The sequence below is a fragment of the Mustela nivalis genome (genome assembly GCF_964662115.1).
Source record: "Mustela nivalis genome assembly, chromosome: 14".
Taxonomy (NCBI): Eukaryota; Metazoa; Chordata; class Mammalia; order Carnivora; family Mustelidae; genus Mustela; species Mustela nivalis.
Window position 1 is genome coordinate 3858412 of NC_139033.1, and position 12021 is coordinate 3870432.

General features: G+C 51.8%; 1 long non-coding RNA gene across 1 annotated transcript in view; it reads right to left on the reverse strand.

Moving 5' to 3' along the window:
• The window catches only part of LOC309848284, a 76572-nt gene extending 64590 nt beyond the window's left edge, over positions 1-11982 (reverse strand). The window contains exon 1 of the long non-coding RNA XR_014302941.1: positions 11507-11982. This is a non-coding gene — a long non-coding RNA (uncharacterized lncRNA). The remainder of the gene's footprint in view (positions 1-11506) is intronic.
• Positions 11983-12021: the final 39 nt, after the last annotated feature.

Below are 12021 nucleotides of genomic sequence, written 5' to 3' on the forward strand. Positions count from 1 at the left end.
CTTGCTCTCTAATGAATGAATAAAAGTCTTTTAAAAATATTTAAGATATTCACCATTTTTAAAAAATTGCCTCCATTCATCTTTTCTTTGGAAGCTACGGAAGGAACTATTCCACCAACACTAGGTAATAAAACAAAAAAGAGCCAGGATCCAAGAAACAAGGAACATGGCAAGGAATGTTCCAGAATGATACTGCGGGTAGTGGGTTCAGATTAACCGAAGGAGAAGGTTCGGGGCCATGAACCTGTCAGAACACAACTGACCGAGGGCCTCAGCTGCTCGCCTTTAAAGTCCGTGCTGCCGTTTGCCCCAAGACCACCTCCCACAGGTCGCTCCCAGACAGAAACTGAGTACCACAGAGATTCTAAGGCAGATCCATTCCAGGGAGACAGGGGACTCCTCCAGTGGCTCCGTTTGGCTAGAAAATGCCCTGAAGGCTGTGCTGAACTTTCCCGACACTGCACTAAAGCCTAAGATGCTTCCACCCAAACTTCTCTCCTTCACTTGGGGCCAGATGGCTCACCCAGCCTGCTCCGACTCCCCCGCCAACATCTTCCATCAGAGGGGCATCCCTCCTAATAAATTCTCCCGTTTAGTCCCGCCATGCTGTCTGCTTCTGCGAGGACTCAGCCGAACACAAGCGAAACCAAGAGTGCGCTAAGAGAACAGGCAGTAAGACCGGGGGTTTGAAGCCGTCTCACCAGCAGCAGCAAGGGAAGAGGACATGGTCCCAGCTGGCAGACGGCGTGGACAGATCCTGTCCCCAGTGATGGCTGAACCAGGAAAGCTCTCACCCGCGGTGACCGGGGGCATGTTGTGGTTGGGGAGGAGGGATGCTGTGGCAGCTGTGGTGACGCAGGCATGGGAAAACTATCCAGGGCACGAGTGTGGGGGACAGAAACAGCAGAGTGGTCATCCGTATTATTGACTGTCTGGATGCCCTGTAGATGCTAGTGAGAAACTGAGTGCTGTTACCAGTGAGAGGGCCTTGAACCTGAACGGCGTATAAGGAGGCTCCTTCTCTTCAGTTACTGAGATACGGTTAACACAGAACGTTGTGTAAGTTTAAGGGACACAACACACCGATTCGGTACGTTCACAGATGGCAGCGATTACCACCCAGCGCCCGCTAACACCCAGCACTTGCGGTTCTCTCTAAAGAGGCTCCTACCACTGGCCGCAGAAGGGCAGACACGGCTGAGTGACAAGACCGGACCTCAACGTCAGAGCTCGAGACCCGATGCTCAGCCAAGGCAGGTCTGCTCTGCCAAGGTGAGGGGCGTGGTGGGGAACACCTGGAGCCATTGGGTCGGGAGCCCAACCGGTGAGATTCTCCCCGCTCCAGCCCAGACTCTCTGGGCTCGCAGAGGGAGCGCTGCCGCGGCGCTGCCTCTCGCCATCTCAGGTGCCCCCTCAGAAGCCGCCCCCGCCCCTCCTGGCAGCCAAGGCACTACATGTGGTTAAGGCCTAGCATAACCCAATGCAGGATATGCTGGTCCTGCCCAGGGAGCTGAGAGACTCACGTTCTACTGCAGCAAACAAAACTACCCGGGTCTCAGCGGCTTTCAAAGTGCCTCAGTGGCTCAGTCGGTTAAGTGTCCGACTCTTGATTTCAGTTCAGGTCATGTTCTCAGGATCGTGAAATTGAGTCCCACATCAGTCTCCATGCCCAGTCTCTCTCCTGGGGTGCCTGGGTAGCACAGTCGGTTGAGCATCAGACTCTTGGTTTTGGCTCAGGTTGTGATCAAGTCCTGCATCAGACTCCACGTTCAGGGGGGAGTCGGCTTGGAGAGTCTCTCCCTCTGACCCTCCCCCCACTCACGCACATTCCAAGATAAATCTTTTTTTTTTTAAGATTTTATTTATTTATTTGACAGAAAGAGAGACACAGCAAGAGAGGGAACAGAAGCACAGAGAGTGGGAGAAGCAGGTTTCCCGCAAGCAGGGAGCCTGATGTGAGGCTCGATCCCAGGACTCTGGGATCATGACCTGAGCCGAAGACAGATGCTTAATGACTGAGCCACCCAGGCACCCCAAGATAAATCTTAAAACAAAAAATGTTGGTGCGCCTGGGTGGCTCAGTGGGTTAAAGCCTCTGCCTTTGGCTCAGGTCATGATCCCAGGGTCCTGGGATCAAGCCCCCCATTGGGCTCTCTGCTCACCAGGGAGCCTGCTTCCTCCTCTCTCTCTGCCTGCCTCTCTGCCTACTTGTGATCTCTGTCAAATAAATAAATAAAATCTTTAAAAAAAGAAGAAGAAGAAGAAGAGCGAACACTTATTTAAAAAAAAAAATAACGTTTCTCTCCCCCTCACCCTCTGGCTCCCCCACCCACCCCCAAAAAAACAAAACAAAACAAAACACAGTGCCCATTTATTATCAGTCAGTGCCCATAGTTTAGGAATCTGGGCACAGCTTAGCTGGATCCTCCGCTCGGGGCCTCACAGAGCTGTGGTCAAGATGGAAGCTGGGCCTGCATCTCATCTGAGACTCAGGGCTGTCTCCCAAGCCCGTATGCTTGTCAGAATTCAGTTCCTGGTGGCTATAAGACAGTTATAAGACAGTTGTCCCTGACAACTGGAGTTCCCCTCAGCTCTTAGGGGCCGGGCAGTTCTGGACATGCTTCCCTCACACGGGCCCTCCTCTCACATGGCAGCATGCTTCCTCAAAGCCAGCAACAAAGCATCTGTGAACTATAACTTTCAGTTTTAAAGCTCACCTGATTAGGTATGGCCCACCCAGGATCAATTCCCTTTTGATTAATTCATAATAAACTGATCTGGGATCCTAACTGCAGTGGTACAAACTTCTCAAGAACTTTGCTAGTCACCTACGTATGTCACAAGGATTCACATCAGTGGACAAGAGGCTCATCCACAGATCGTTCCTACATAATCACATCTCTATTTCTGGTTTCTGCTGAGGTGACTCCAGGGATCTGAGTCACACACGTTATCTCTTCTGAGAAACCTGTCTGGGACCCGCTGACTGGAAAAGTGCCCAGGTTCTTAGGAGGAAGGACACCTGAGCCACACACCACAGATCCCGTAACATCACAGCAAGCACGTAACCCATGAGCATCCCCCCCACAGTCATCCCCCAAAGGAAGTGTGGTTATTGACTTGCGTGACTGTACACTGGGAGGAAAGGGACCCACCAGATACTAAAGGACTACTAGACACAGGCTCTGAGTTGACACTGATGTCCAGAGGCCCAGAGTTTCATCACAGTGCCCCCTCCTTAGAGTGGGGGCTCACGGGGTCAGGTCCCAGACAGACTCCTAGCTGAAGTCCCACTCACGGTGGGTGCCGCAGGTCTGCAGAGTCCAGAGTCCACAGTCATCGCTCTGGTCCCCGCATGTGTAATTGGCATTGGTAAACTTGGCCATTGAAGCGATGCATGTATTAGGTCCCTGGGTGTGGAGGAAGGGCTGTCACAGGAGGGAGGCCCAGCGGAAACCTCTGAAACTCAGATATATACACACATCTCAGCTCCCCATCAGGCAGAGGCACCGAACAACCAAGCAGGCAAAATGACTCCGTGAGTCGACATCAGCCAGCGTTCGCCACCAGCCACCCCAACGCGAGCACAACAGATGCCCCCAACAGCATGGCCTGTCACTTATCGAGACTGATCTAGCTGCTCTTGCCTCAGAAGGCCCAGCAGGTCGGCACCAGAGACCAGCACTGCGCTCGCATTATGGCGCTGCGCCTTCAGAAGACCACGTGGTAGCAAATCAACATGGATCCCTCTTCCCTCCTGGAAGGGCTGGTGGCTCGTCCTCACAGGGACAGATGGCTACAGAGTCGCCGCCGTGCCCGTCCCCAGGGCTGGACGGCATGCCCAATGCCCGGGCCGGGAGATCCCACACAGCAAGCCCGGCGCACAGCCGTGAAGCAGGTGCAGGAGGGCGCCCACCATCCTGTGAGCCCCTGGGAGGGGTTACATTCCAGAAGCAGACTCACAGAAAGCTCCAGGGGCCTGAAGGCACAGCTCAAAGGCCAGTTTAGCAAACATTCTCAAAGGACAGGTGCTACCTGTCAGGACACTGGGTTTCTATTACATCAGGCATGGCTGTCTAGGTCTGAGTCTGCGCAGGAAGGACACATGGTTCTCAGAACGAAGACTGGGAGCAGGAGTTGCCCCACGTGCCATTTTGTGCTTCTCACCCCACAACTCTGGGCTCTGAGGGGTTGGAAGTCACGGTCACCAAAGGGGTGACCACTGTCATAATACCATTCCAGCAGCTGCCAGGCAGGTGGATGTCTGAAGGAACGCAGCAGGAGGAAAAGAGGATCCCGCGCAGGCACAGGTAACAGACCAGCAGGAGGAGGCTGTTTTCACACGAGGAAGACGGGAAACAAGGTGCATGGAATCCAGGTGACCCTCCTGGACCCCTCCTGGCATTCTGCCCTGCGCCAGCCCGGAAAAGACCTGGGCCAAGCAGGCTCGCCCACCAGGAAGTGCTCAGACCCTTCGGAGATGAAGGTCGGGACTCCTCCACCAGGCAGAACCGCCAGCACATGCCAAGGTGACCACAGGGGGTGAGAGGCACGGGGAACGGACCGTGGAGGAGAACGAGGAGGAACGCAACTGCAAACTCAAAGTCAGCCGCAGCGAAGGGAGCTGCAGTTCACCTCACGGACTTCCTCCTTCTGAATTTCCCCAGAGGAAGGAAGGCCCCCGAACCACAGAAGTGCTGCCCCGCACACCTCCGGAGAGAAGCAGGACCGAGACACGCCTCACAGGCCTCCAGCACCAGGGAGCCGAGCTGACCAGCAGCGCCAGCTGCTAAGTTTCGAACCGCACCCTCTGGTTTCCGGGGAGGCTTTGCCGGCCATGAACCCCTCCCAGTCCAGGACACAGGACAGCCGGGCTACTGAGGCAGAGGACCCAGCACTCCTGTAACAGTTGATTTTAGCTTCAGGATTCCCTAACAGCTTTGCAGAGACTTCCTGCAGGTGCACAGCAATCCAGGTTGCTTCCGCTCAGCCTTCTCTTCTGCTCTCCCCCACTTGGTGTGGTTACAGCTCAGCCTCGTGGTCAAAATCAAGAGTTGGAGGCGTACCCAACTGAGCCCTCCCAGTGCCCCTCAAAACACATTTGAAAAATTTGCAACCCAGGCACACCAGGCTCAGGTCATGATCTCAGGGTCCTGGGATTGAGCCCCGCATTGGGCTCTCTGCTCAACAGGGAGCCTGCTTCCTCCTCTCTCTCCCTCTCTGCCTGCCTCTCTGCCCACTTGTGATCTCTGTCTCTGTCAAATAAATAATCTTTTTAAAAAATTTGCAACCCATTCTTCATTAAAAAGAAAAACCTCTTCCTAAACTAGAAACACATGGAAATGTTCTTCGCTCACTAAAGGTTCTACCCAGAAATGTACGACAAAGAGATGTGAGACCTAACGGCAACGCATCTGAGGCCTTCCCAGTAAAGCAGGGGCGGCCATGCAGCGTCAGTGCAACGTGCCAAGAAAAAGAAAAGAGGGATGTCACATAGAAAGGATCACTGGCAGTGATGACTTAGCTTTTCTGAGTAGGCAATCTATTCAAAGAGCTGACAAGAAAGCTCTTCAGCATAACCAGATAAACACACAGAAATACAAGAACGTCAACGACATCAGCCATTGAGGATTTCTGAAAAAAAAAAAAAAAATAATGGAGGGCTTCTGGTTTCGACAAGAGGGAGAACTGGGGAAGGCTGCCGGCCCCGCCTCAGCCGGGCTCGGAATGCTCTCGAGGTGAAAGGCGCGCACGCGGCATTAAGGAACTCCAGTGTGAAGAGCACCAGAAAATTCCTGGGAGCGAGGGTAGTTGACACCAGGGATAGAAAGAACCACAGCAGCCCAGAGAATAGTCAGGGGACACCCGTGGCAGGGGTCCTGTAACCAATCCTCAACTCCGGTGACCCACTAGAAGGCCTGGGAGGACCTGGTACCAAGTTACCTCACGGCTAAGGTTTGTTGTTGTTGTTATTTTTAAGAATTTTTTTTTTAATTTATTTGACAGAGATCACAAGTAGGCAGAGAGGCAGGCAGAGAGAGAGGAGGAAGCAGCCTCCCTGCTGAGCAGAGAGCCTGATGCGGGGCTCAATCCCAGGACCCTGAGATCATGACCTGAGCCAAAGGCAGAGGATTTAACCTGCTGAGCCACCCAGGCACCCACAGCTAAGGTATCCTAAGCAAAGGATATAACACAGAAGCAGCAAGAGAACGATATGCACAGGTAAGGCCCTGAGAGGTCAGGAGCAGACCTTCTGTAAGTGTTGCACAGATTTTTTTAAATTTTATTTTTTAATTTTATTTGAGAGAGAGAGAGAGAGAGCCCAAGCGGGGAGGGGAGGGGCAGAAGGAGAGGGAGAAGCAGACTCCCCCCTGAGCAGGGAACCCACGTGGGGCTCCATGCCAGGACTCTGGGATCGTGACCTGAGCTGAAGGCAGATGCTTAACCAACAGACTGAACCAACCAGGCGCCCCCCAGATTTTTTTTTTTAGATGAAGTGCTTATTTTTAGACCAAATATATTTCATAAAAAAACCCTTTAAGGGGAGCCTGGATGGCTCAGTGGATTAAAGCCTCTTCCTTCGGCTCAGGTCGTGATCCCGGGGTCTTGGGATCGAGCCCTGCATCGGGCTCTCTACTGGGCGGGGAGCTGGCTTCCCCCTCTCTCTCTCTGTCTGCCTCTCTGCCTACTTGTGATCTCTGTCTGTCAAATAAATAAATCAAATCTTAAAAAAAAATCCTTTAATATGCAAACCATAATCACAATAGCATTCCCAGTGCCGGAAGGGAATGGGGAATGGCAGAGAGTACGGTGGGGGAGGGAAGGTTTTCAGGGTCCCTTCTGCTTCTGTAGCCTGTGAGATTAGGAGGCCTTAGGGGAGAGCAGATCGAGGCAGCCAGAGGCCGGGGGTCCTGACACCATCACTGAGAAAGAGTGAGCAGAGTCAAGCCCCTCCAATGTGCCATCTCCCCACTGTGGCTGCCTCCCGGACAGCCAGATTCAGCTAGGAGGTAAGGGGGGGTGGCTGTGACGGACAGCAAAGTCAACGGTCATTCCTCAGCATCCCACAGAATGTACCCTGGGAACAGAGTCTTTCAGGCATCCTCAGTGCAGCACAGAGAAGCAGCAGGTGCCCAGGGAAAGCCACTCAGGTCTTGGAACCCAGAGCTCTGGTAAGACGTGGACATGGCACCTTCCTGCTACATGAGTAGCAGTGGTAAGTGAGACTTGGGACTCCCAAACAGATACCAGCCGTATCTGCTATACCCAAGAATGTCGCAGAGTTAAAGACAGACAAGGACAAAGGCTCAGTGAGTGTTATACAAACCAAATGATAAAAATCCCACCTCCAAGGGTGCCCAGGCAGCTCAGTGAAGCCTCCAGACTCTTGATCTCAGCTCAGGTCTTGATCTCAGTACCGTGAGATCAGGCCCCACCTCCTATCACCAAGCACTTTATGGTTTAACTTAAGAACCTCAAAAAGAAAAAGAAAAACAATGGAAGGCCTTCTAGAGATAAAAAGCAGATAATTTATAACAGAAAAGGAAAAAAAATAGGGCCAGAAGCAAGAAGACAAAGATATTCTGAGATTTCAGAAAAGTTTCTATACAAAGGACCTCAGTAAATCAATCTTGGATAAAGTCCTTCAGTAAGAATATAAATAAGTCCACAAGAATGTGGAGATGCATGAAAATAAGAGAAACCACCTTGATCATTCACAGTGACTGGGAGGGAGGGAAGGGGAGGTAGAGTCTTGAACAACCCTGAACCAATACACCAGAAGTGAATGGTGGGGTGGGGGGGATTGGTAGAAGAGAAAGGAGAGACCAGACAATGAGAGAATGCTCCAAGTTCTTTACCTGTCTTAAGAAAGGATGTAGAGGGGCGCCTGGGTGGCTCAGTGGGTTAAAGCCTCTGCTTTCGGCTCAGGTCATGATCCCAGGGTTCTGGGATCGAGCCCCGCATCGGGCTCTCTGCTCAGCAGGAAGCTTGTTTCCTCCTCTCTCTCTGTCTGCCTCTCTGCCTACTTGTGATCTCTGTCTGTCAAATAAATAAATAAAATATTTTAAAAAATAATAATAAAAAAAAGAAAGGATGTAGATATAAGTTAAATAAGTTGATAGGAAAAATTAAAAATAATTACTGATCTAAGTTACCTTAACCAGCAGAAGAATAAAACTAGAATGCATGCATTTTAAAAATAAGAAAATTCAATGTATTCAATAAAAGACAGAAAGGGAAAAAAATGAAAACAAAATAAAATGGAAAGGGGAAAATATAAAATGGCAGAAATAGGTCCAAATATGAAACAATTACAACAGATATAAATGGGTTAAACTTGCCAAGCAGAATGGGGACCCAGATTTGGGTAAAGTTGGGGTGGGGGGGAGATCCAATAAAAGGTTTTCCAGGGAGACGTGCTTACAATAACAACATAAGGCTGAAAACAAAAGCAAAAACAAAAAGAAATTTTATATATTGGGAAAATACGAACCAAAAAATGCAAGGGTTCCTCAAGAATATAAACATAGTTACTATATGACCCAGCACTCCGGGGTACGCAGAACTGAAAACATAGGTTCACACAAAAACCTGTACACAAATGTCCACAGCTGCATTATTTGTAAGAACCAAAACAAAAAAGAAACGACCCAAACAGATAAATAGGAGAGATTATTTGGCCATAAAAAGGAATTAAATGCTGACAAATGATATAACATAAATGGTCATAAAAGGCCATGCGGGGCCCGATCCCAGGACCCTGGGATCATGACCTGAGCCAAAGGCAGAGGCTTTAACCCACTGAGCCCCCCAGGCACCCCCAAAACCATTTTTTAAAGTATTTATTTATTTATTTAGTGCAGCTTGGGGGAGGGGCAGAGGGAGAGGGAGAGGCCCTCACACAGACTCTCTGGCAACGGCAAACTGGATCCCACGGCCCTGAGATCATGACCTGTGCCGAAATCAAGAGTCGGACACTTAACTGACTGAGCCACCCAGGTGCTCCTGCAAAAGCATTTTAAAAAGTGGAAGCCACACACTATAGGAGCCTTTGTGCAACTAGACAGCTGACAAATGATTAGCGTCTGAAATACAACCCATGAGACAATTCCGAATCAACCAGGGAAGGAGCAAAGGATGGGAACGCCCTTTCCCAGCAGAAACCACAATGGCCAATAAACATGTGAAAAACAAGTGCAAGAACAACCAAGGAAATGCAAGTTAAAATCAGTCAGGTGGAAGCAGCAGCGTGAAGTCAGTGATACTGAGTGAGGGTTGCACTCCTGCGCAGCTGGAAGGGGCGAGCTGACCCATCTGCTGCGGAAGGCAGCTTGGCGATATCTGGTGAAGCTGAAGAAACAAACAGCCCAAAGATCATCAAAGACCACTTCTACTTACATACTCAAAAGTTGTCTCCTGTGACCAAGGAGACACATTCCAGAATGTTCTCTGCACCACGGTTTGTGTCAGTGAAAAGCTGGAAATTTTCTAAGTATATTTCTACAATGCAGCAATCAAAATAAACAAACTAATGTATCAAAGTGGAAAAAAGAATTTTTTTTTCCTGAAAATAGAAGCTTTTTTTTTAGTATTGAGTTTTTTGTTTTTGCTTTTTATTTAAATTCAATTAGCCAACGTATAGTACATCATTGGGTTTTGGCATAGTGTTCAATGGTTCATTAGTTGCATATAACACTCTGTGCTCATCACGTCAAAAAGAATCTCTTAAACAATACTTGGTTTTTTACCAAAAAAAAGTGACTTAGGGACCATGAAGTAAATCTCGATACATTTCAAATAATTTAGATAATCGGGAAATGTTCTAAGACCACAATGCACTTAAGGTAAAAATCATTAACAATGGGTACGGAGTTTTCTTCTGGGGTGACAAGTGTTCTGGAATGAGATAGTGTGGAAGATTACACACACTATACATGTGCTAAATGCCACTGAATTGTACATTTTTGAAGAAAAATGGTGAATTTTACATTATGTGTGTTTTACCACAATTTAAATCAGTAACAAAAAATACCAAGGAAAATCCCATGTTAATAATACTCCTCTCAGCAACTGATAAATCAAAGGAGAAGAATACCGAAAGAATGAAAATACAATATATCAAGGTTTTGGAAGTTAAGCTAAAGCCATGCCTAGAGAGAAATGTAGGACTTTAAATTCATTTATTAGAAAAAAGACTGGAAAAATCCATGAACATTCAGCCCAGAAAGCTGGAAAAAGCACAACATATGAAACCCAAAAATAGAAGGAAACAAAGCGTCAAACGAGATAAAACTTAGAACCACAATACCCAAAGTCAGTAAAGCCAAAAGCCATTTCTTTAGAGACACTGGGAACACTGCGAAACCTCGCCTTTATTCGGAAAAGGGTAACGGAACTAACAATGGAAGTCAGCAGTGAAACCGGACTCCCCCACGTTCTCACCGCCAAAAACACGACCACGAAGCCATAGCCAGTCCTGGAGAAACCACCAGAACGAGGCGCAGCCTGGGACCCAACCGGCCCGGCCACTTCCAACACGCCCGTGTCTGACCAACAGATGCAGTCTGGGAACCTGTCCTGGACTGAAGGGGACAAGAGACCTCTCGCTGCAACAATGGACCCCCCGACCCTGAAAAACAAAACCGAGAAAGACCTAGTGACAACGGACAAGTGTGCAGGCATCGGCAGCTGGACCCCCCCGGGGGGGAACGGCCCGGCGTGGTGAAAGCGAACGTCCGGGGCCTTAGGAAACACGCACGGGATACTGGGCACAAAGGGACCGGAGGTCCGAGACCTGCTGCAGCGGTTCAGCCGCAGACGGACCCAGGGGCGGAGGTCAGCCTTTGGTCCTACGCTGAGGGGCTTCCACGAACGGAGGCCGCTCCTCGTCAAAGCCAAGACTCTGGGAGTCGGCGTCCCCGCCCCGCGACAGCTCCTGGAGGCACCAGAGTGCGGGCTGGACGCTGGCTCGGCGCCCGGGGACCAGCGCCGGGCAGGACACTCCAGGGGAGCAGATCCCCAGCGGCGACTTGGAAGGCAAGCCGGTCCCTTCGCGCGCAGCCCTTCGCCTTAGCGGGGGCAGGGTTCGCAGGCGGGGCGGGTGGGCCTGAAGCCTGAGCGGGAGGGCTGGCTTTCCAGCTCGGCTACCTGGCTCCGGGTGCGCTCCCTCTGCTCGCCTCTGAGCCGCCACATCACCCGCGCCCCACCCCCACCCGGACGGACGGCCCAGACCCCACGAACCACTGCCTGGGAGCCCGTGCTACCTGGAGGAAGGGGTCACAGAGCCACCCGAACGCCCCCGCCCGGCAGCCCGTGGGGGTCAGTGGCTCAGGGACGGGGTGTCCATCTGCCTCCCAAGTGGCGTAGGTCAAACTTGGTCGCTCCTGGGGAGAAGCCCCGAATCCCACCCCGCACCCCGCACCTTCGGCTTGCACCTGAGCCCAGGGCGGCGACCGCGGCGGGTGCCCGCGGAGGGTGTGAGCTGGGAGCCCCTCGGGGCGCTCACCTGTTGCAGGAAGAGGCTTAGATCACCCGGACATCCGCGGGCCGGCCTGAGCTGGAGCGCGCGCACGGAAGCCGCGAGCCGCCGCGGGTGCGTCTTGTTGGCGGGACGCCGCACCTGCTGCGGGGCGGGGCGGGCCGCACGAGGGCACCGCCCTGCCGCGCAGGGGAGACCCCACCTCCAAGCCTCGCGCCGCGCGCCTCTGGGCGTCCGGGGCCCGGGTCAAAGGCAGGGCCCCAGGGGAGGCGCGCGGCTCCCCGCGACGTCCTCCGCCAAGACCGTCGAGGATGTTCGGCGCCCACGTGATGGGGGCTCCAAATGGGTCACGTCTCTGTCCCCAAGTCTCCGAGACCTCACCGCGATGACAGGCCCGCTTCCCGGCCCTGCGGAGGGCTGACCCCAGCTCCCTTGAAGTCTCTCTTGCTAGGTTTCTCTTCCGGCTGCCTCACCGCATTAGGTGGCAGTCGTTAAGAGCTGGGCTCCGGCTCTAGGGGCATCAGGTCCCTGTCATCAGCGAA